At 42.3% G+C, this 21,177-nt stretch overlaps 1 protein-coding gene and 1 long non-coding RNA gene across 7 annotated transcripts in view; one reads left to right on the plus strand and one right to left on the minus strand.

Moving 5' to 3' along the window:
• The window catches only part of znf644b (zinc finger protein 644b), a 189,979-nt gene extending 174,168 nt beyond the window's left edge, over window positions 1-15,811 (minus strand). For all 6 annotated transcript variants that reach the window (XM_043698768.1, XM_043698769.1, XM_043698771.1 and 3 more), the window contains exon 1: window positions 15,350-15,811. The gene's annotated coding sequence lies outside the window, so the exon portion shown is untranslated. The remainder of the gene's footprint in view (window positions 1-15,349) is intronic.
• On the plus strand, window positions 15,740-16,563 carry LOC122554168. Its single transcript, XR_006312925.1, has 2 exons — window positions 15,740-15,831; window positions 15,957-16,563. It is a non-coding gene; the product is annotated as an uncharacterized LOC122554168 (long non-coding RNA).
• Window positions 16,564-21,177: the final 4,614 nt, after the last annotated feature.

The raw sequence follows: 21,177 nt of genomic DNA on the forward strand, positions 1-21,177 counted from the left end.
AGGAGAGGGTTGTTGGAGCGGATAGGGTTGGGGGCATCGGGGGCAGAGTGGGAGAGGGCAGGGTTGGGCCCAGCAGAGGGGCAGGGTAGGAGCGGACAGAGTTGGTGACGTGGGGTGGGGGGGGGGTCTCACGTACGGTATTCTTTTGCCGAATCTGAACGGGGAGCAGACTTCATAGAAAACTCAAGAGCCCGGAGAAAATCAAGCAACTGAATAACCAATTACCAGAATGAAATAATGCCCGTCCATTTCATTCGGATAATCAAGGTTCCTCTGTATTCCTATAGACAATGACAACAAAAATCAAAGCCAAAGGCTTGGCAATCTCCCCATGGCTTCCCAGAGAATCCTAGGATAAATCCCATCTGGCCCAGAGGACTCATTCTATTTTCACACTTTTCAGAATTGCTCCTTAGGAACCTCAATCCCGTCTAGTCTAATAGCCTGTATCTCAGTATTCTCCTCAACAAGTCTTTTTCCTGTGTGAATACTGATTAAAAATATTCATTTAGCGCCCCTCCTAATTCTTTGTCCATGTACATCTTCCCACTATTGTCCTTGACTGGCCCTAATCTTACTCTAGTCATTTATTCCTGACATACTTACACAAGGTTTTAGGGTTTTCCTTGATCCTGCCTGCCAAAGACTTCTCATGTCCCCTCCTGGCTCTTATTAGCTCTCTCTTTAGGTCTTTCCTGGCTAAATTGTACACCCTCAAGTGCCCCAACTGAGTCATCACATCTCATCCTAACATAAACCTTCTTCCTCTTGACTAGAGATTCAACTTCTTTCGTAAACCATGGTTCCCTCATTCGATCACTTCCTCCCTACTGACAGGTGCATACTTAACAAGGACACGCAGTAGCTGTTCCTTGAACAAGCTCCACATTTCAATTGTGCTCATCCCTTGCAGTTTCCTTTCCCATCCTATGCATCTCAAATATTGGCTAATCACATCGTTTTTGCCTCTCCCCCAGCTATAACTCTTGCCCCGCGGTATATATTTATCCCTTCCATTGCTAAAGTAAACATAACCGAATTGTGGTCACTATCACCAAAGTGCTTACCTACCACCAAATCTACCACCGGGCCAGGTTCATTACCCAGTACCAAATTCAATGTGGCCTTGCCCCATGGTGTCTTGTCTACATACCGTGTCAGGAAACCCTTCTGCACGCATTGAACAAAAATTGACCCATCTCAAGTACTTGAACTATAGTATTCCCAGTCAATATTTGGAAAGTTAAAGTCACCATAACAACTACCCTGTTATTTTCATTCCTACCCAGAATCATCTTTGCAATCCTTTCCTCTACATCTCTGGAACTATTTGGAGGCCGATAAAAAACTCGCCACAGGGTGGCCTCTCCTTTCTCGTTTCTAATCTCAGCCCATACTACTTCAGTAGATGAGTCCTCAATCGTCCTTCCTGCAACTGCAATCCTGTGCTTGAATAACAATGCCACAACTCCCACCATCCTTCCGTCCCCGCCCCCACATCTTTGTACCATCTTCTCTGTTCTTACAGAAAGATCTAAATCCCGAAATCTGAAACAACCATTCCTGTCCCTGCTCTATCCATGTCTCCGAAATGGCCACATCAAAACCTTAGGTATCAACTCATGCTGCAAGTTCACCCACCTTACTCTGGATGCTCCTTGCAATGAAGTGGACACACTTCAAACCAACTTCTTGCTTGCCAGTGCCCTCTTGCGACCTTGAAACCTTATTTATGACCTCACTACTCTCAACCTCCTGTGCAGGGAACAACAATTTGGGTTCCCATCGCCCCACTGAATTAATTTAAACCAAGACAGCATTAGCAAAATTTCCCCCCAGGATATTGGTACTCCTCTGGTTCAGGTGAAGACTGCAGAGATCCCACTTATCCCAGAATGAGCCCTAATTATCAAGGAATTCAAAACCCTCCCTCCTGCATCATCCCTGTAGCCAAGTGTTCAACTCCTCTCTCTCCCTATTCCTTGCCTCGCCAGCACGTGGCACAGGCAACATACCAGAGATAACACCTGTTTGTCCCACATCTAAGCTTCCACCCCAGCTCCCCGAATTTCTGCTTTCAATCCCCATCTCTTCCTCCCTACATGGACCACGACTTAGGGCTGTTCCCCCTCAAGGATCCCAAAAACATGATCAGAGACATCACGAACCCTGGCACCTGGGAGACAACACTTCATCTTTAATGAAGTACTTTGTCATAAGTCGGCTGAACGTTTAAATGCAGCACATCTAATGGCTCCCCTCTACCCAGTTTGGTTTAGACTTCCTTTAAAAAAAAACTCAAATAGTCAGATATGACTTCCTCTTCATGAAGTTATGCTGATTCTAATGTCTTTTAGGGAAGGAAACTACCATCCGTACCTGGTCTGGCCTACATATAACCCTAGACCCACAGCAATGTGGTTGACTATTAACTGCCCTCTGGACAATTAGGGATAGGTAATAAATGCTACCCAACCAGCGACACCCTCATCCCATGAATGAATAAAAAAAATTCTTACACTCCAATCCCATTGCAATACAGGCCTAAACACTATTTGCCTGTTTAGTCACTTGCTGTTCCAGTAAAACAACTTAGTCCCTTGCATGAATGCATTCAAGTCTCCAAACATCAACATTTAGAAGTTTCATGCCTTTTAAAAAAACTCTGCTTTTTCTGTTCGTATAGTGAAAGTGAAAAACTTCATAGAACATAGAACATAGAACAATACAGCACAGAACAGGCCCTTCGGCCCACGATGTTGTGCCGAACTTCTAACCTAGATTAAGTACCCATCCATGTACCTATCCAAATGCCGCTTAAAGGTCGCCAATGATTCCGACTCCACCACTCCCACGGGCAGCTCATTCCATGCCCCCACCACTCTCTGGGTAAAGAACCCACCCCTGACATCTCCCCTATACCTTCCACCCTTCACCTTAAATTTATGTCCCCTTGTAACACTCTGTTGTACCTGGGGAAAAAGTTTCTGACTGTCTACTCTATCTATTCCTCTGATCATCTTATAAACCTCTATCAAGTCACCCCTCATCCTTCGCCGTTCCAACGAGAAAAGGCCGAGAACTCTCAACCTATCCTCGTACGACTTCCTCTCCATTCCAGGCAACATCCTGGTAAATCTTCTCTGCACCCTCTCCAAAGCTTCCACATCTTTCCTATAGTGAGGCGACCAGAACTGCACACAGTACTCCAACTGTGGCCTAACCAAAGTCCTGTACAGCTGCAACATCACTTCACGACTCTTGAATTCAATCCCTCTGCTAATGAACGATAATACTCCATAGGCCTTCTTACAAACTCTATCCACCTGAGTGGCAACCTTCAAAGATCTATGTACATAGACCCCAAGATCCCTCTGTTCCTCCACCTGACTAAGAACCCTACCATTAACCCTGTATTCCGCATTCTTATTTGTTCTTCCAAAATGGACAACCTCACACTTGGCAGGGTTGAACTCCATCTGCCACTCCTCAGCCCAGCTCATATTCTCATTATATTCAACCAGCCACCTTGCTTCTCAACACCTAACCTGTCTTCAGTTTCTGTGCAACCTGTTAGTGCACAGTTTTAATTCCCAGTTAGTTTTGTATCATAATAAACTTCAATACATTACTTTTGGGCTCATTGTCAAAGTAATTTAGGATTGTAAATAGCTAAAGTCCAAGCACTGATCCTTGTGACAATCCACTAGTCACAACTTGCCAACATGAAAATACTATCTGCTCCTCCAGTCGGATTCCTATTTATTACCTAATCTTATATCTATAGCCTAATTTCTGTTCGTGTTTTATGGTAAGGATCTTCTGCAATCATCTACCTTCCACTGATGTATGGCTCACTTCTCTATAGTTTTCTGGATCTCCTTGTTGTTCTTCTTAAAGAAAAGAAATAGCACTGGCCATTCTCCAGTCTTCAGAAACTGGTGGATGCGGTGTATCTGGATTTCCAGAAGGTATTCGACTAGGTGCCGCACAAAGGCTGCTGGATAAGATAAACTTGCATACTGTTACAAGTAATGTGTTAGCATGGATAGAGGATTGGTTAACGAAAAAAATGCAAAGACTGGGGACAAATGGGTGGTTTTCTAGTTGGTGACCAGTGTCTAAAGGTGTGCCTCAATGATCAGTTTGGGACCGCAACTATTTATAATTTAGATAGATGATTTGAAATTGGGGATCAAGTGTGTCAAAGTTTGCAGATGACACGAAGATGAGTGTTAGTGCAAAGCATGCATGGGACAAGTGAAAGTCTGTAGAGGGATATAGATAGATTAAGTGATGGGCAAGAGTTTTGCAGAAGGAGTACAATACGAGGTCATCTATTTTGGAAGGAAAAACAAAATGGACTCTTAAATGGTGAAAAATTGCAGCATGCTGCTGCGCAGAGGCACCTAGGTGTCCTTGTGCATGAATCACAAAACGTTGGTTTGCAGGTAATTAAGAAAGCAAATGGAATGCAATCGTTCATTGCTAGAGGAATGGAGTTAAAAGCTGATATGCTGCAGCTGTATGTGGAGCTGGTGAGGCCACACCAGGTGTACTGTGTCCTGTTTAGATTAGATTAGATTACATTACAGTGTGGAAACAGGCCCTTCGGGCCAACAAGTCCACACTGACCCGCCGAAGCGCAACCCACCCATACCCCTATCTTTACCCCTTACCTAACACTACGGGCAATTTAGCATGGCCAATTCACCTGACCTGCACATCATTGGACTGTGGGAGGAAACCGGAGCACCCGGAGGAAACCCACACAGACATGGGGAGAATGTGCAAACTCCACACATTCAGTCGCCTGAGGCGGGAATTGAACCCGGGTCTCTGGCGCTGTGAGGCAGCAGTGCTAACCACTGTGCCACCGTGCCGCCCACAACTGAGACACTATGTAAGAGTACCGAAGGGCATACAGGGGAGTCGATTGTGAAGTTGAGGGGGTTCACTTCGGAGGAGAGGTTGAGTAGACTGAGACTATACTCATTGGAATTTAGAAGCATTAGAGATGATCTTATAGAAACATAAAATTATGCAGGAAATAGATAAGATAGAAGGAGGGAGGTTGTTACCACTGGCGGGTGAAATTAGAACTAGGGGGCATAGCCTCAAATTAAGGGGGAACAAATTCAGGACAGAGTTGAGGAGGAACTGCTTCACCCAAATGGTTGCGAATTGCTGGAATCTCCTGCCCAACGACGCAGTTCCAGCTACCTCGTTGAATGATTTTAGGGCAAAGGTAGATAGATTTTTTTGAACAGTAAAGGAATCAAGGGCTAGTGGGTGGGCACTTAAGTGGAGCTGAGTCCATGATCTCATTGAATGGGACAGCAAGCACGAGCGGCCAAATGGCCTACTCCTAATCCTTGTTCTTACGTACTTAGACTTCATCTGTAGTTAAAGAAAACACAATCAGTCTCTATCGAAGATCTCTCCCTTGCCTCCCACAATATCCTGGAATAGACCATATCAGTCCGTGGCGATCTATACAGTCAGAGATATACAGCATGAAAACAGACAGTTCAGACCAACCCGTCCATGCCAACCAGATATCCCGACCCATTTCTAGTCCCACCTGCCAGCACCTGGCCCATACCCCTCCAAACCCTTCCTATTCATATACCCATCCAAATGTCTCTTAAATGTTGCAATTGTACCAGCCTCCACCACTTCCTCTGGCAGCTCATTCCACACACGTACCACCCTCTGTGTGAAAACATTGCCCCTTAGGTCTCTTTTATATCTTTCCCCTCTCACCCTAAACCTTTGCCCTCTAGTTCTGGACTCCACAACTCCAGGGAAAATACTTCGTCTATTTATCCTATCCATGCCCCTCATAATTTTGTAAACCTCTATAAGGTCACCCCTCAGCCTCCAACGCTCCAGGGAAAACAGCCCCAGCCTGTTCAGCCTCTCCCTATAGCTCACATCCTCCAATCCTGGCAACATCCTTGTAAATCTTTTCTGAACCCTTTCAAGTTTCACAACATCTTTCCAATAGGAAGGAGACCAGAATTGCATGCAATATTCCAACAGTGGCATAAACAATGTTCTGCACAGCCGCAACATGACCTCTCAACTCCTGTACTCAATACTCTGACCGACAAAGGAAAGCATACCAAACGCCTTCATCGCTATCCTATCTACCTGCGACTCCACTTTCAAGGAGCTATGAACCTGCACTCCAAGGTCTCTTTGGTCAGCAACACTCCCGAGGTCCTTACCATCAAGTGTATAAGTCCTGCTAAGATTTGCTTTCCCAAAATGCAGCACCTCGCATTTACCTGAATTAAACTCCATCTGCCACTTCTCAGCCCATTGGCCCATCTGGTCAAGATCCTGTTGTAATCTGAGGTAACCCTCTTCGCTGTCCACTACACCTCCAATTTTGGCGTCATCTACAAATTTACTAACTATACCTCTTATGCTCGCATCCAAATCATTTATGTAAACGACAAAAAAAAGAGGACCCAGCACCGATCCTTGTGGCACTCTACTGGTCACAGGCCTCCAGTCTGAAAAACAACCCTCCACCACCACCCTCTGTCTTCTACCTTTGAGCCAGTTCTGTAGCCAAAAGGCCATTTCTCCCTGTATTCCATGAGATCTAACCTTGCTAATCGGTCTCCCATAGGGAACCTTGTCGAACGCCTTACTGAAGTCCATATAGATCATATCTACCACTCTGCCCTCATCAATCCTCTTTGTTACTTCCTCAAAAAGCTCAATCAAGTTTGAAAGACATGATTTCCCACGGACAAAACCATGTTGACTATCCCTAATCGGTCCTTACTTTTCCAAATACACGTACACCCTGTCCCTCAGGATTCCCTCCAACAACTTGCCCACCACCGAGGTCAGGCTCCCCAGTCTATAGTTCCCTGGCTTGTCCTTACTATCCTTCTTAAACAGTGGCCCCAACGTTTGCCAACCTCCAGTCTTCCAGCACCTCACCTGTGACTATCGATGATATGGATTTCTCAGCAAGAGGCCCAGCAATCACTTCTCTAGCTTCCCACAGAGTTCTTGAGTACACCTGATCAGGTCCTGGGGATTTATCCACCTTTAACCGTTTCAAGACATCCAGCACTTCCTCCTCTGTAATCTGGACATTTTGCAAGATGTCACCATCTATTTCCCTACAGTCTATATCTTCCATATCCTTTTCCACAGTAAGTACTGATGCAAAATACTCATTTAGTATCTTCCCCCATTTTCTGCGGCTCCACACAAGGACCGCCTTGCTGATCTTTAAGGGCCCTATTCTCTCCCTAGTTACCCTTTTGTTCTTAATGTATTTGTAAAAACCCTTGGGATTCTCCTTAATTCTATTTGCCAAAGCTATCTCATGTCCACTTTTTGCCCTCCTGATTTCCTTCTTAAGTATACTTCTACTTCCTTTTATACTCTAAGGATTCACTCCATCTCTGCTGTCTATATCTTACATCGGCTTCCTTCTTTTTCTTAACCAAACCCTTAATTTTGTTAGTCATCCAGCACTCCCTGTACCTACCAGCCTTTCCCTTCACCCTAACAGGAATATACTTTCTCCGGATTCTTGTTATCTCATTTCTGAAGGCTTCCCATTTTCCAGCTGTCCATTTACCTGTGAACATCTGCCCCCAATCAGCTTTCGAAACTTCTTGCCTAATATTGTCAAAATTGGCCTTCCTCCAATTTAGAACTTCAACTTTTAGATCTGGTCTATCCTTTTCCATCATTATTTTAAACAGAATAGAATTATGGTTGCTGGCCCTAAAGTACTCCCCCACTGACACCTCAGTCACCTGCCCTGCCTTATTTCCCAAGAGTAGGTCAAGTTTTGCACCTTCTCTAGTAGGTACATCCACATACTGAATCAAAAAATTGTCTTGTACACACTTAACAAATTCCTCTCCATCTAAACCTTAATGCTATGGCAGTTCCAGTCTATGTTTGGAAATCCCCTACCATAACCACCCTATTATTCTTACAGATAGCTGAGATCTCTTTACAAGTTTGTTTCTCAATTTCCCTCTGACTATTAGGGGGTCTATAATACAATCCCAATAAGGTTATCATCCCTTTCTTATTTCTCAGTTCCACCCAAATAACTTCCCTGGATGTATTTCCGGGAATATCCTCCTTCAGTATAGTGATAATGCTATCCCTTATCAAAAATGCCACTCCCCCTCCTCTCTCACCTCCCTTTCTATCCTTCCTGTAGCATTTGTATCCTGGACCATTAAGCTGCCAGTCCTGCCCATCCCTGAGCCATGTTTCCGTAATTGCTATGTTATCCCAGTCCCATGTTCCTAACCATGCCCTGAGTTCATCTGCCTTCCCTGTTAGGCCCCTTGCATTGAAATAAATGCAGTTTAATTTATTAATCCTACCTTGCTCCTGCTTGCTCTGACTGTTTGACTTATCTAACTTTATGTTTTTCAAGATACCCAACATCACCTCCTTAAATCGACATGCTCTGGACTACCAACAGCATTCCTTAATCTAAGCATCATCTTTGTCCTCCTCCTCAGTGAATACTGATGTGAAGTGCTGATTAGGGAACCTCACCTACTTCTTCAGATCCACGCACAAATCCCTCCTATGTCCTTGAGTAGACTTGCACTTTCCTTAACCAGCCTCTTGCTCCTATTATGTATATAACATCCCTTGAGATTCTCCTCAACCCTTCTTACCAAGAGCATTTCATGGTCCCTTTTAGCCCTCTAATTCCTTGTTTACTTTCTTTCCTGCTTCCTTCAGTTTTCTCAAGGGCCTAGTTTGATCTCAATTTCCTAAACTTACATTACACTGCCTTTTTCAGGAAACTTTCAATATCTTTTGTCATCCAGGGTTCTTAAATCTTGCCAACCTTATCCTTCATCCTCACAGCTAAATATTGGCCCTGGACATTGATCAACTGGCCTTCAAAAGACTCCCACATGTCAGATGTGTACTTAATCGTAAATAACTGCCACCAATCCAGTTTCTCCAATTCTTGTCTAATACTGTTGTAATTGGCCTTACCCCAATTTAGTACTTTCATCTAAGGACCAGCCTATCCTTATCCATAACTATCTTAAAACTTATGGAATTACGATCGCTGTTCTTGAAATGCTCCCACACTGAAACTTTTGATCATCTGGCCAGGCTTATCCCCAAGAAATAGGGTCTGATATAACTCCTTTCCTAGTTGAGCCATCTACATATTGTTTCAAGATACCCTCCCGGATGCAGTTATAGCGTCATACAGACCTTTTGGTCCAACTTGTGCACACCCACCAGGGTTTCCCAAACTAAACTAGCCCCATATGTCTGTGGGGTTTGGCCAATACCCCTCTAAACTTTTCCTATCCATGTGCCTGTCCAAATGTATTATAAATGTTGTAACTGCATCTGCAGTTACTACTTCCTCTGGCAGTTCATTCCATGTGTGCCCCACACTAAGAAAATGTTACCTTCAGGTCCCTTTTAAATCTTTCCCCTCATCTTAAAAATATGCTCTCTAGCTTTTAATTCCCCTATCCTCGTGTAAAGGTCTTTGCTATTCATTTCATCGATGCTCCTCATGATTTTATAAACATCTAACCAGTTACCCCTCAACACGCTATGCTTTCGGGGGGGGGGGGGGGCAAAAAAAATGTTCTGACCCATATAAGCCCCTGACACTAAGCCCCATGAATGGAGCCTCAATCAATATTGGGGAAGTTAAAATTACCCATTACAACATGATTTTTGCATCTTTCAATGATGTGCCTGCACACCTGTTCTTCTGTCTCCCATTGGCTCTTGGAAGGCATACAATATAAACCCCATCATGGTGACTACACCTTTCTTTTTTTGAGTTCCACTCATATGGCCTCACTGGATGAGCCCCCCACCACCCCCCGAAGATGTCCTCGCTATGTCACAGCTATGACATCAGTAATGCCCCACCCCTTATACAGCCCTCTCTTTCGAAGTTTCAGGCATGATACTTTGAGCTGCCAGTCCCGCCCTTCTCTCAATCAAGTTTCTTTAATGGCTACAAGATCATAATTCCATGTCCTTATCCAGGTTTCAAACTCATCTGCTTAACCTATTTACTCCTTGTATTAAAATCAGAATCTCAACCCTTCTGCCAATGGGAATGGTTTGTCTGTTCAGATTGTTATGGATTAGGCCAGACTCCTCAAAACGTTTTTAAGCAGTAGCCCAGACCATAACTTTACTATTTGTTTACCTAGGTGTATAGTGGATATTCCCGGTGCAAATTACCTGGGACAACTGCCACATTTTAAACAAACAAGATTTATTCACAAAATTACAGAATGAAACAGACCAGAAAACAGAATACTTGGATATAGATTTGCTCGCTGAGCTGGAAGGGGAGTTTTCAGACATATCGTCAGCGTACTAGGTAACATCTTCAGTGAGCCTCTGCATACCACATAACTTATCCTATCCAAAACTGACATAATAATGCTGTTCTGAAAACACTTGCAACAATCCCAATACACACATCCCTTAACACAAAAGGTAAAATCAAACAAAGCTTTACAGTTCAAGGAGAGAAACAAGTCAGCAGCTTGTTTCACACACAACTGCTGAACTGAACCAAAAAAACCTCAGCTGCCAGGACTAGCCACTCCCCTTTCATGACAAAAATTATTTCTAAACCATGAGAGCCTTTGGCCTGAGGTATCATCTGTTTAGGGGTCAACAAAAAAAAAGGGCCCCAATAAACCAATCATCTCTGCACCAACTCAGCCGTTTTGGAGCCTGGGCTGCTTTATGAGCCCTCTGGGAAAAAAAAATCAAGGACGCACCAACTTTGAGAAATGGACAAACTTTGTGGCAAGGTCCATCGTGATTTCGAATTCTGCTAATCAAAGCTCTCAAACTTCTCTTTTTCAAAGAGAATAGCATCAACTTGTCAAAGCTATCCACATAACTGAAGACCGTCTTCACAGTCACCATTCTCAAAATTTTCAACACTTCCTCTAACATCTTCACATTCTTCCTTAAACATGGTGCATGCCACTGAACAAAATACACAAGTTGAGGTTCAATTAGCAACGTTCACTTTTCCTCTGTAATATAATGAGGATATGGAGTACAATAGCAGGTTCCTAAAACCTTTTAAGTGACTTTCTCAACTAATCCTACCAACTTCAATGATTTGTGCCATGGTCTCTGTTCCTGAAACTCCTCTAGAATGGCACAATTTATTGTATGTTGCCTCTCCTCATTCTTCCTCCCAAAATACACACTTCTCGACATTACATTTCAACAGCATACTTACCAATTTCATCTCTAGTCTCGAAGTCAATCATTATCGTCCTCAAATGTCAATGTTTCCTAGTTTCGTGCCATCTTCAAATGTTTAAATTGTGCCTTTTACCCAATTTAGGCCATTAATAAAAAAATTCAAGAAAAGCAACAGATCCAGTGCCATTTCCTACAGATCTCTGTACATTTTCCTCCCATTCAAAATAACCAACTCCATATCCATGTTACAACCATCTCTTTTCCTCTACATTCCTCGAAAGCCTACGTGTCACTTTTGTCAAAAGTTGTTTGGAAGTCCATGCACACCATATCATCTTCATCAACACTTTCTATTACCTCTTCAAAAACTCAAAGTTAGGTTGTACACAATTTGACCTCAATAAATCGGTTTCCTTAATGAATAATCCAAAGGTCAGACACATACACCAGATTAATATAAGTGAAACAAAAACATATTTTAAAAATTTCATATTTGAAAACAGAAGTTCTTCTGTTCCAGAGAAAGCTCTCATTGGTAATTATGAAAGGAGTACCGTTAAAAACCTAGACACATCTCATTCACTGTTTAACATGTTCAAAAGTATATTTTACACCAAGACGAACACTATAAAAAGGGCAAATTCTCAATTTCAATTATTTTAATTGACTACCACATGCTGGAACTTCAACTGTGCAATGTACTGAAAAGTGTAGAACCAACTGACAGCATATTCTAACTAGATTTCTGCCTTTAGCAGTGCATGTGGTCTTCAGAACTTACTGTCAGTTTTACAACAGTGAATATTGATGAAGTCAGACAAGGTGACCACTTTGTCGAACTCTTCCAGTCCATGTGCAAGCATGACCCCTGATCTTCCCTTAGCCAACTGGTTTAATGCAGCATCCTGCTCACATGCCCACTTGTCTGAGCTTGGTACGCTGCAATGCTCCATCGAATCACTATGTAAACTGGAGGAATAAAATCTCATCTTCAGATATACATTCATGCACACACACCCCCTACATATGCACCCTCTCACACACTTAAAACCCTTTACATTCACACACATACACACACTCGCTGACACTCACCCCCCAACCCGCACACAAGTTTGTGGGGTGAATTCATACTTGCAGAATTATATTTTCTTTTGCTAAAAAAACTGTATGAATCCATGTAAGATTCTGTAAACCCCTTTTTTAGGGCATTGAGACACAGACTTTAACCTTAAACCTTCAATGCATTATCTGAACTGACATATCAACTATTGTTAAAGTTCACTTGAGAATGTAACTTTAAAAAAGTTCTGGGGTTTACATATGAAAGAACTGAAACCAACATGGTCATTCTAGAAGATGAGACTCTTAAACAATCCAGGTCTTTTTCGATATATCATCTCAGTTGCAACACAGTGAAAACTTTTGCTATAAATTCTGTTTTACAATCTTAATACTCCACAACCACCTGATGAAGGAGCAGTGCTCCGAAAGCTAATGCTTCCAAATAAACCTGTTGGACTATAACCTGGTAGTGAGATTTTTAACAATCTTCAGACTAGGCATTTTACAACCTTCTGGGTTTAATATTGAGTTCAACACTTTCGGATTGTGAACTCATGCCTAGCTTTAGGGAACATCTCTGGGACACCCGCACCAAACAATCACACCGCCCTGTGGCCCAACATTTCAACTCCCCCTCCCACTCTGCCGAGGACATGGAGGTCCTGGGCCTCCTTCACTGCCACTCCCTCACCATCAGACGCCTGGAGGAAGACCGCCTCATCTTCCACCTCGGAACACTTCAACCCCAGGCCATCAAAGTGGACTTCACCAGTTTCCTCATTTCCCCTTCCCCCACCTCATCCCAGTTCCAAACTTCCAGTTACTGCTCCTCAGATGCTGCCTGAACTGCTGTGCTTTTCCAGCACCACTCTAATCTAGACACTCCCCCTTCCCTCCTCCTATTTCCTCTACCTTTACTGTTTGCACCATGGCTTATTTTATATTAATGCTTTAAATCACAGATCCAACTTCAAATTCTTCCCAACTTCTAATTAGAAAGAACTAGATAGATTTGTTTAATGCTGAATATAACTTTCCACCACAAATCTTCACAAGTTTAGAAAAAAAACTTTACAGAGCATTCCATCAGGTGTAACCCATGCAACTTAGATATACAACTTCCAAGACCTTGCACCACATTTAGTTCACTCATTTGGGCATTACTTACTTTTGTAACTTTGCTTGCTTACCAATACAAAGTTTCTATGTTGAACTTAAGTCAGCTATGTGCTTTCACATTGCCCTTGTCGTGCTTCTTTTGGCTAATCTGAAAACTTCGGAGTTTTTACATCAACAATTTAAGACTGCTGGGTGAAACTCACTTAGGATCCATGTACATGGAACAACAAATACAAAACACATTGTGGCCTCCTTTGAATAGGTATTTTCTCTCAGCTTCTAATATGTGCAAAGATGGAATTCCAAAGCCAACTTGTCCAAAACTAACTTGTCCAAAACTCAATTATCTACTAAATCCTACTTACAACAGAACTTTCCAGGTCCTGGTCACTTCAGCAGTCACCTACCAGAACCCTACCAAATATCTCAGATGATAAAAAAGGTGGTCTTTGTCTCAAAGAGAAACAAGAACTTTATGACCTTTATTTATGAAGCAAATCAGTTAAGTTTAATTAGATAGTGACAACAATTCTGTATTATTCACATCAAGCTGGTTTACTGTTTGCATGAAAATAATCCAGTTCGAAATGTTTAATGGACTAGATTACATTTTAATGTTTAGTTTAAAACAAAACAACAAATTGCATGCAAAGCACATGCATGCCGAACATTCATACTGGAAACCAATTACCATAGAAGCTTTTAAAAGAGTATTTGCTAGACACCCTGGCCATAGATAGCTTGCAAATATTTGAAGTATAAGTGAATATTGTTGTGGCAGCATGCCATAAAAAGCAAGTTAAACATCCTACAAGAATCTTGCACTACTAAATGAAATTCAGGAAGATCAGAACACACACAAAAATAAAGACCAAAATTAGATAGCATCAGACCCTTGTATTTCTGGACCTAAATATACTACAATCACAATTAAAACTTGAAAACAACTTTGCTCTTCACCAGTCATCATGCGACCAATAGTTGTGAACTTTTTAGTGCCCCTTGAAGAGTTTATTATAATCTGCAATTGATTAAGCATACGTAAAAGGGGCATGATTACAAAATTTACAGGTATTTAGAAATTTTATACAAGTACTCAAAACGTAATTCATAGCACTGTTAAATCTTCTCCAGATTTAAATTAAATTACTTGTGAATCCATCGTACTGCCATTGTTCTATGACAGCATTTGAAAAATACTTCAGTTGCCTTACATAGAATCCAAAGATGAATGGCATTGTATATCATTGACCTTGAAAATGGTGACAAAAGCCACCAAATACCATTCAAAACAAATAAGGGCAAATTTAAAGACCAACAATCCAGTTTGGAGGCACAGGCTCTGAAGTACAGCACAGCTCCTTTCAATTTCTACAACACACTCCTGACATGTTCTCCCCATTTTGCCCAAGATCAATGCCAGTGTTCACTTTATGCGTGTGGGGTAGAGTTGCAGTGCAGAGCAGAATCTATTCAAAATAAAGAACTGCACAAAGCTCAAAATTTGACATTGAAAAAGGCTAACCCAACTTTTGCTGTTGCAGTTATTGGAGTGGTGGGAAATAGAATGATAAAATCCAAGGTTGGGGGGGGGGGGGGTGCAAGAATTGGTCGGAGATGCCATGTTGCGTGGCAAAGGAAGACATGCAAGGAGTGTGTGCCCCGTCCCGCCTGAATTGCCTGTCACGCTGTCGAGTCGGCTGAGTCCAAACCACAACCCAACAGCCAAGGAACTGGGAAGAGAGAGAGAGAGAGAGAGAAGGGGGGGGATTGGTGGTGGAATGGATGGCAAGCAAAGAAAATAAAGCAAAACTCCCAACCGATCTTCGTCCTCCCCCACCCCCAACCATCGCTATCTCTCTCTCTGCTGTCGGTGAGCTTATTGCAACAGGAAGGAGGAAAAAAAAACACACACACACGCACATACCTTGTTTTTTTTGGCACAAGGGAATGCGCGGAGGAGCGGCGGGCTGGGTTTTATTGTCAGCGCTCGTCCTCCATCCATCCAGGCACCGCCGCCATTTTGCTCGCTATTGTGCCCGGAGATGGTGAAGGCGGGAGGGTAGGGGGAGGGGAGGGGAAAGAAGGGGGCGGTGGGACGCTTGGTGCGGGGGGGCAGGCCGTCGCTGAGCCCTCCCCGCGGGAACCGGCTTGGTGGTATCGGCTGGGTACAGCCTGGCGGTCGGCTTCCTGTCAGAAACACGAGCGGGCGCAATCCTTTGTCCCCGCCAAGTGCGTGTTTGCTCTTCCAGCACCACCATCACCAACCGCCTTCCCCCCCTCCTTTCCCTCCGCCAGTGGAAGCGCCTTCCCCCCTCACCGACGCCTCTCTCCCCTGTCGCTGTTTTTTTTTAAAGTGGCAGCTGGGGCTTCAGGAAAGCATGGAAATGGTGGCGGCTTCCTGACCAGGTGAGAGAGAGAGAGAGAGAGAAAGAGAGAGAGCAGGATCCTGACTGGAAAAGAAAAATTGGATGGGTTGGTTGGGGGTGGTCTAAGAGAGAAAAAAAATAATACCACTGATCATTTTCTCGCAGCACCCGGTTTCCTGTCTGAAGAAAAACAAAATGGGAATGAACTCCCATCAGATTCAACAAGGCAGGTGTCAAGTCGAAGGAAACTCGACGCTGCGAGAAAAATAATCATCAATGGCCAGTTGGGCCAGTTCCCCATGGGACACTGGGGAATCAGGCCTTCAGGAGAAAGCGGCCAAATAACATTTTACTTTGTCGGTTGGGGAGTGAAAAAAAAACATCCATTGCGCCTTTTTAAAACAAATCAATCTTTCGTCATCACACATGGGAAGATCGTTGCAAATGTGCGGTTATTTATTTTAATAGTTGCATGGATGTTTTACAAAGAAGCCTTTGGAAAGAATATCTTAATTAATATTCCGGAAGGTGTTTACCGGAGTACTGCTGACTCCATGACTCTTGGCTTTGTGGCTGCTGGTGTTTGACAGCACGTCCTGGGAAATTGTTGACAAACGATTTAACTGCTTATTTACAATTCAGGCATGATTCCTGTCAAAATTCCAGAACTCGACCTTTCACCACTCCATTCCCCGCACATAATTTTCATTGATCTGTTTGGCATTTATCATTATAGTCCTATACCTTTTGCAAATAAAATGGGTTTTTTTCAGCCATTGTTTTGGTTGCATTTCTTCACATTGTATACATCCCACTCAACAATACCACTGTTTACATGATTTTTCTTTCAGCGAAGAGATAAATTGCTTCCATACTTAACTGCTTGGAACATAATATAAGCAGAAATAATGCAACAGATGACTCCACGGGCATGGACCAAGCTTCAGCTGCTTAGGACAGCACCACCATTTTAAATGGAAATTCACATAAACAAAACACTGTGAATACAAGGACATTCCAATTCCAAAAGCAGCTACAAAGTTTAATGGAAAAGAAGATTCTGATCAACTGTGATAGTAATGAGAAAAAAAAGTTTTATTTGTAATATGAAGATTTCAAGCACTAATATCAAATCGTTGAAATAGCCTATAAAGAAACAGATTTTGGTATGGCAAAAACATTAAAAGAGTACCTTGCATCCGTTCTCACTTTTGAAGTTGGTGCTTAACCAATTTAATTATGTCACTAACATTGTTAATATCAAAACATTAAAATATTGTTTTAGACAGAATTAGAAATCTTGATATAAAATAAGTAGATAGTTGAAATGATGTTCTTCTAGTGGATCTCAAGGAAATAGGAACAGATTCTCCTAACACCTTCTTCCAACCTAATCAACCCTCCTTCCCCCAACGACTGGAAGAAGGCTAATGTTCCTATTTTTAATGAGGGAGCTAAGACAGTATAGGATACCTTTCGGCCCAGAAGTTTGTTGTCAGTACTAAAGAGGCATGATAAAGTATGCACTATTTGGCTACTTAAAGAAGGATATATCAGGAACACTTAACATGCTAGAAAAATTAGGGCCTGCCTCACTAATTCTATTGTATGTTTTGAAGCATTTATCAAAATTGTGAATGAGGTAAACATTACCTCAATTTTCAAAACATGAAAGAGAAGTTGATGTTATTGTCACTGGATTGGTCATCCAGAAATCCAGGTTATTTTACTGCGGGGACTTGGATTCAAATTTCACAATAGTGGATGGGGGAGTTTGAATTCAATAAATATCAAAATGATGACCAATAAACCATTGGAATCAAATCTTATCTAGTTCACTAATATCCTTTAGAAAGAGAAAACCTAGTCTGGCCTACAGATCCACAGCAATGTGGTTCACTCTTAAGTACCTCGAGCAATGGACTCTGTTGCCTCAAACTTAAAAAACCTGGCATCAACCAAAACGCCCAGAAATGACATTGGCCCTTTGATCCTGTGAAGTCCTTCTCACCAACATATAAGGGCTACTGCCAAAATTGGGAGAGCTATCGGTCTGACATATTCATACTTACAGAATCATACCTTATATGTAATGTCTTAGACAACACCATCATTATCTCTGTCCCACCACCAGGACAGATGCATCCGCGGTTGAACCCAGTGGCATACAGTCAGGAAGGAGCTGCTCCAGGAGTCCTCAACATTGAAAGCAGACCTTGTGAAGTCTCATGGCATCAGGTCAAACATCGGCAAGGAAGGCTCCTGCTGATTACCGCGAGAAGTCCCCACCTCCGATAATAAATCAGTTCTCCATGTTGAACACCACTTGGAGGAAAAACTGAAATTGGCAATGACTCAGAATGTACTGTAATCGGGCAATTTCAGAGTCCATCCCCAAGAATGGTTTTGAAGCATCATTATTAATCGAGCTGGTCAAGTCCGAAAGGATATAGCTGCTATGCTTGATCTGTGGCAGGTGGTGACGGAACCAACAAGAGGGAAGAATATACTTGACCTCATTCACACCGATGCAGTACATGCATCTGTCATGACAACATCGAGAAGAATGACCACGCACCACCGTTGTGGAGACAATGTCCTGCCTTCACATTGATCACAAAGTGTGACACTGACAGCATGCTGAATGGAATAGACTTTGAATATATCTCTCAAATCAAGTCTGGACATCCAATGAGGCGCTGAGGACCAACAGCAGCAATAGAATTGTTTGCAAATACTAATGGCAACCTCATAGCCTGGCATACCCCCCCAATCTAATACTAAGATCAAGCCTGGTTCAATGAAGAATGCTGGAGTAGCACCAGGCCTACTTGAACATCAGGTGTTAATCTGGTGAAGCTACGAAACAAAACCACTACAAGACAAAACTTGTGATCTACAAATATCCCCATTCTCGACAATAGTAGATCAGTGCAAAAGTAGGACAAAAGCATTTGCAACAATCTTCAGCCAGGAGTGCTGAATAGATGAGGCATCTTGCCTCCTCCCAAGATCACTAGCGAATAGTACTGAAGAAGTATACTCCAGATTTGCCATTCCCTTCAAGCTGTTCCAGTACAGGTATAACACAAGCATTTTTCTGACAATGTGGGTAATTGTGTCCTAGGTCGAACCATCTTCAGCTGCTTTATCAATATCATAAGGTCAGAATAGGGATGTTCACTGATGATTGCACAATATTCTGCACAATTTGCAAATCTTCAGATACTGAAGCAATCCATGTCCAACGGCAACAGAATTGGGACAAAATTTAGGTTTGGGCTCATAAGTGAAAACTGAGATTTATGCCACCACAAGTGCCAGGCAATGAATATCTCCAACAAGAGAGAATCAAACCATCGCTCTTGACATTCAATGACTTCACAAAAAACAGGACAATTCCAACCTATTACCACCTTAATATTTTAATCTCAATCATCAGTGAATTTATGACAAGTATCATCAACAGTGCTATCAAGCAACACTTGCTTAGTGATAACCTGCTCAGCCTGCTTTCTGACAGGGTGTCTCAATTCCTGACTTCAATATTGCTTTGGTTCAAATGTGGACAAAAAAGCTGAACTCCAGAGGGGATGTGAAAGTGACTGCACTTGATATCAAGGTTGTATTTGACTGAATGTGGCATTAAGAAACCCTAGCAGATTTGGAGTCAATGGGAATTGGGAGAAAACTTTCCTCAGTTGGAGCCACACCTGACAAAGCTGGTTGTGGTTGGTGGAGGTCAGTCATCTCAGCTCCAGGGCAGTTCTGCAGGAGTTCCTCAGGGTTGTGTCCTAGGTCTAACCATCTTCAGCTGATTCATCAATATCATAAGTTCAGAAGTAGGGATGTTCACTGATGATTACACAATATTCTGCACAATTTGCAAATCTTCAGATACTGAAGAATCCGTGTCCAAAGGCAACAGGATTGGGACAAAATTCAGGTTTGGGCTGACAAGTAAAAACTAAGCTTTATGCCACCACAAGTGCCAGGCAATGAATATCCCGAAAAAGAGAGAATCAAACCATCGCTCTTGACATTCAGTGACTTCACATTCATTGAATTCCTGACTATCAGTTTCTAGGGATTATGATTGACTCGGAACTAAATGGTAGAAATCACTACAAATACTGTGGCTCCAAGTACAGGTCAGAGCTCAGAATCCTGCAGCAAGTAACTCACCCTGTGACTCCACAAAGTCTGATCTTACAAAACAGAAGTTGGGAGTGTGATGGAATACTCCCCATTTGACTGGATGAATGCAGCACCAACAACATTCAAGAAACTTGATGCCATCCAGCAACAAAGCAACTTATTTGATTGGCATCACATCCATAAACACTCAGCCTCTCCACCCCAATGTTCAGCTTGCAGAAAGCTTTGTTTAAATCCATATTGGATTTCCTGTCCCTCATCTAGTTAGTATTGTGGGACAATGGAAACTCCTGATCTTGAATTTTGTACAATGTGTGAACTGCCTCCCAAGGGATCCGTTGTCTCCTTGATTTTCAAACTGGTTAATGCCAATGTATCCCTAGCCAGTTTGAGTGGACAGAAGTTGGTCAATGTCTCTATTTAGTGGAGTTGGTTTCTTTTTAGTAATTGAAGTTAAAATACGGAATCAGTTGGCTGGACTGCTGACTTGCAATGCTGGACGATGATGATGATGCTACAGCATAGGTTCAATTCCTGCACCAGCTGATGTTACAGTGAAAGACTCTCCTCCTCAACCTTTCCTCTCACCCAAGGTGTGTTGACTGTCTTGTTAAACCATGACTAGTCATCTTTCTCTAATGAGAGTGCAGCTCTATTGTTTAATAGGACTACAGTGATTTTACCTTCAATAACTGAAAGCTTTTGACCCTGATACCAACAGTCTGTGTATTGAACAGGGTCATATTTTCCAAAACTGGAATAATCCTTTGCAAAAAACATTTGGATTAAAAATGATAACTCTTCATAAGGTATAATGGCAACAGTGGTTACGTGACCAGACCAGTAATCCAGAGACTTGGACTGATGACCTTGAGATATGCATGCAAATCTCACCATGGCAGCTAGATTTTAAATTCAGTTAAATAATTACATTTGAAATAAAAAGCTAGCAACATTAATGATGTCCATGTTTCACAAATGTCGTTTGGGGAAGAAAATCTTCTGTCTTTATCTGGTCTCACCCATATGTGTCTCCAGTCCCATATTAATATGGTTAACTCTCAACCATTGTCTAAAATTGCCTTTCAAATTAAGTCATATCTCTCAAATAAATAGGGATTGGCAATGAAAACTTAAACAATTATTGTCAGCGATGCTGACATCTGTGAATTATTTAATAAAATTATGTAATAAAATAAAGCCTCTGTCCATGTATAAGTCCTTACCT

This window comes from Chiloscyllium plagiosum, chromosome 11, assembly GCF_004010195.1.
Source record: "Chiloscyllium plagiosum isolate BGI_BamShark_2017 chromosome 11, ASM401019v2, whole genome shotgun sequence".
In the NCBI taxonomy this organism is placed as follows: domain Eukaryota; kingdom Metazoa; phylum Chordata; class Chondrichthyes; order Orectolobiformes; family Hemiscylliidae; genus Chiloscyllium; species Chiloscyllium plagiosum.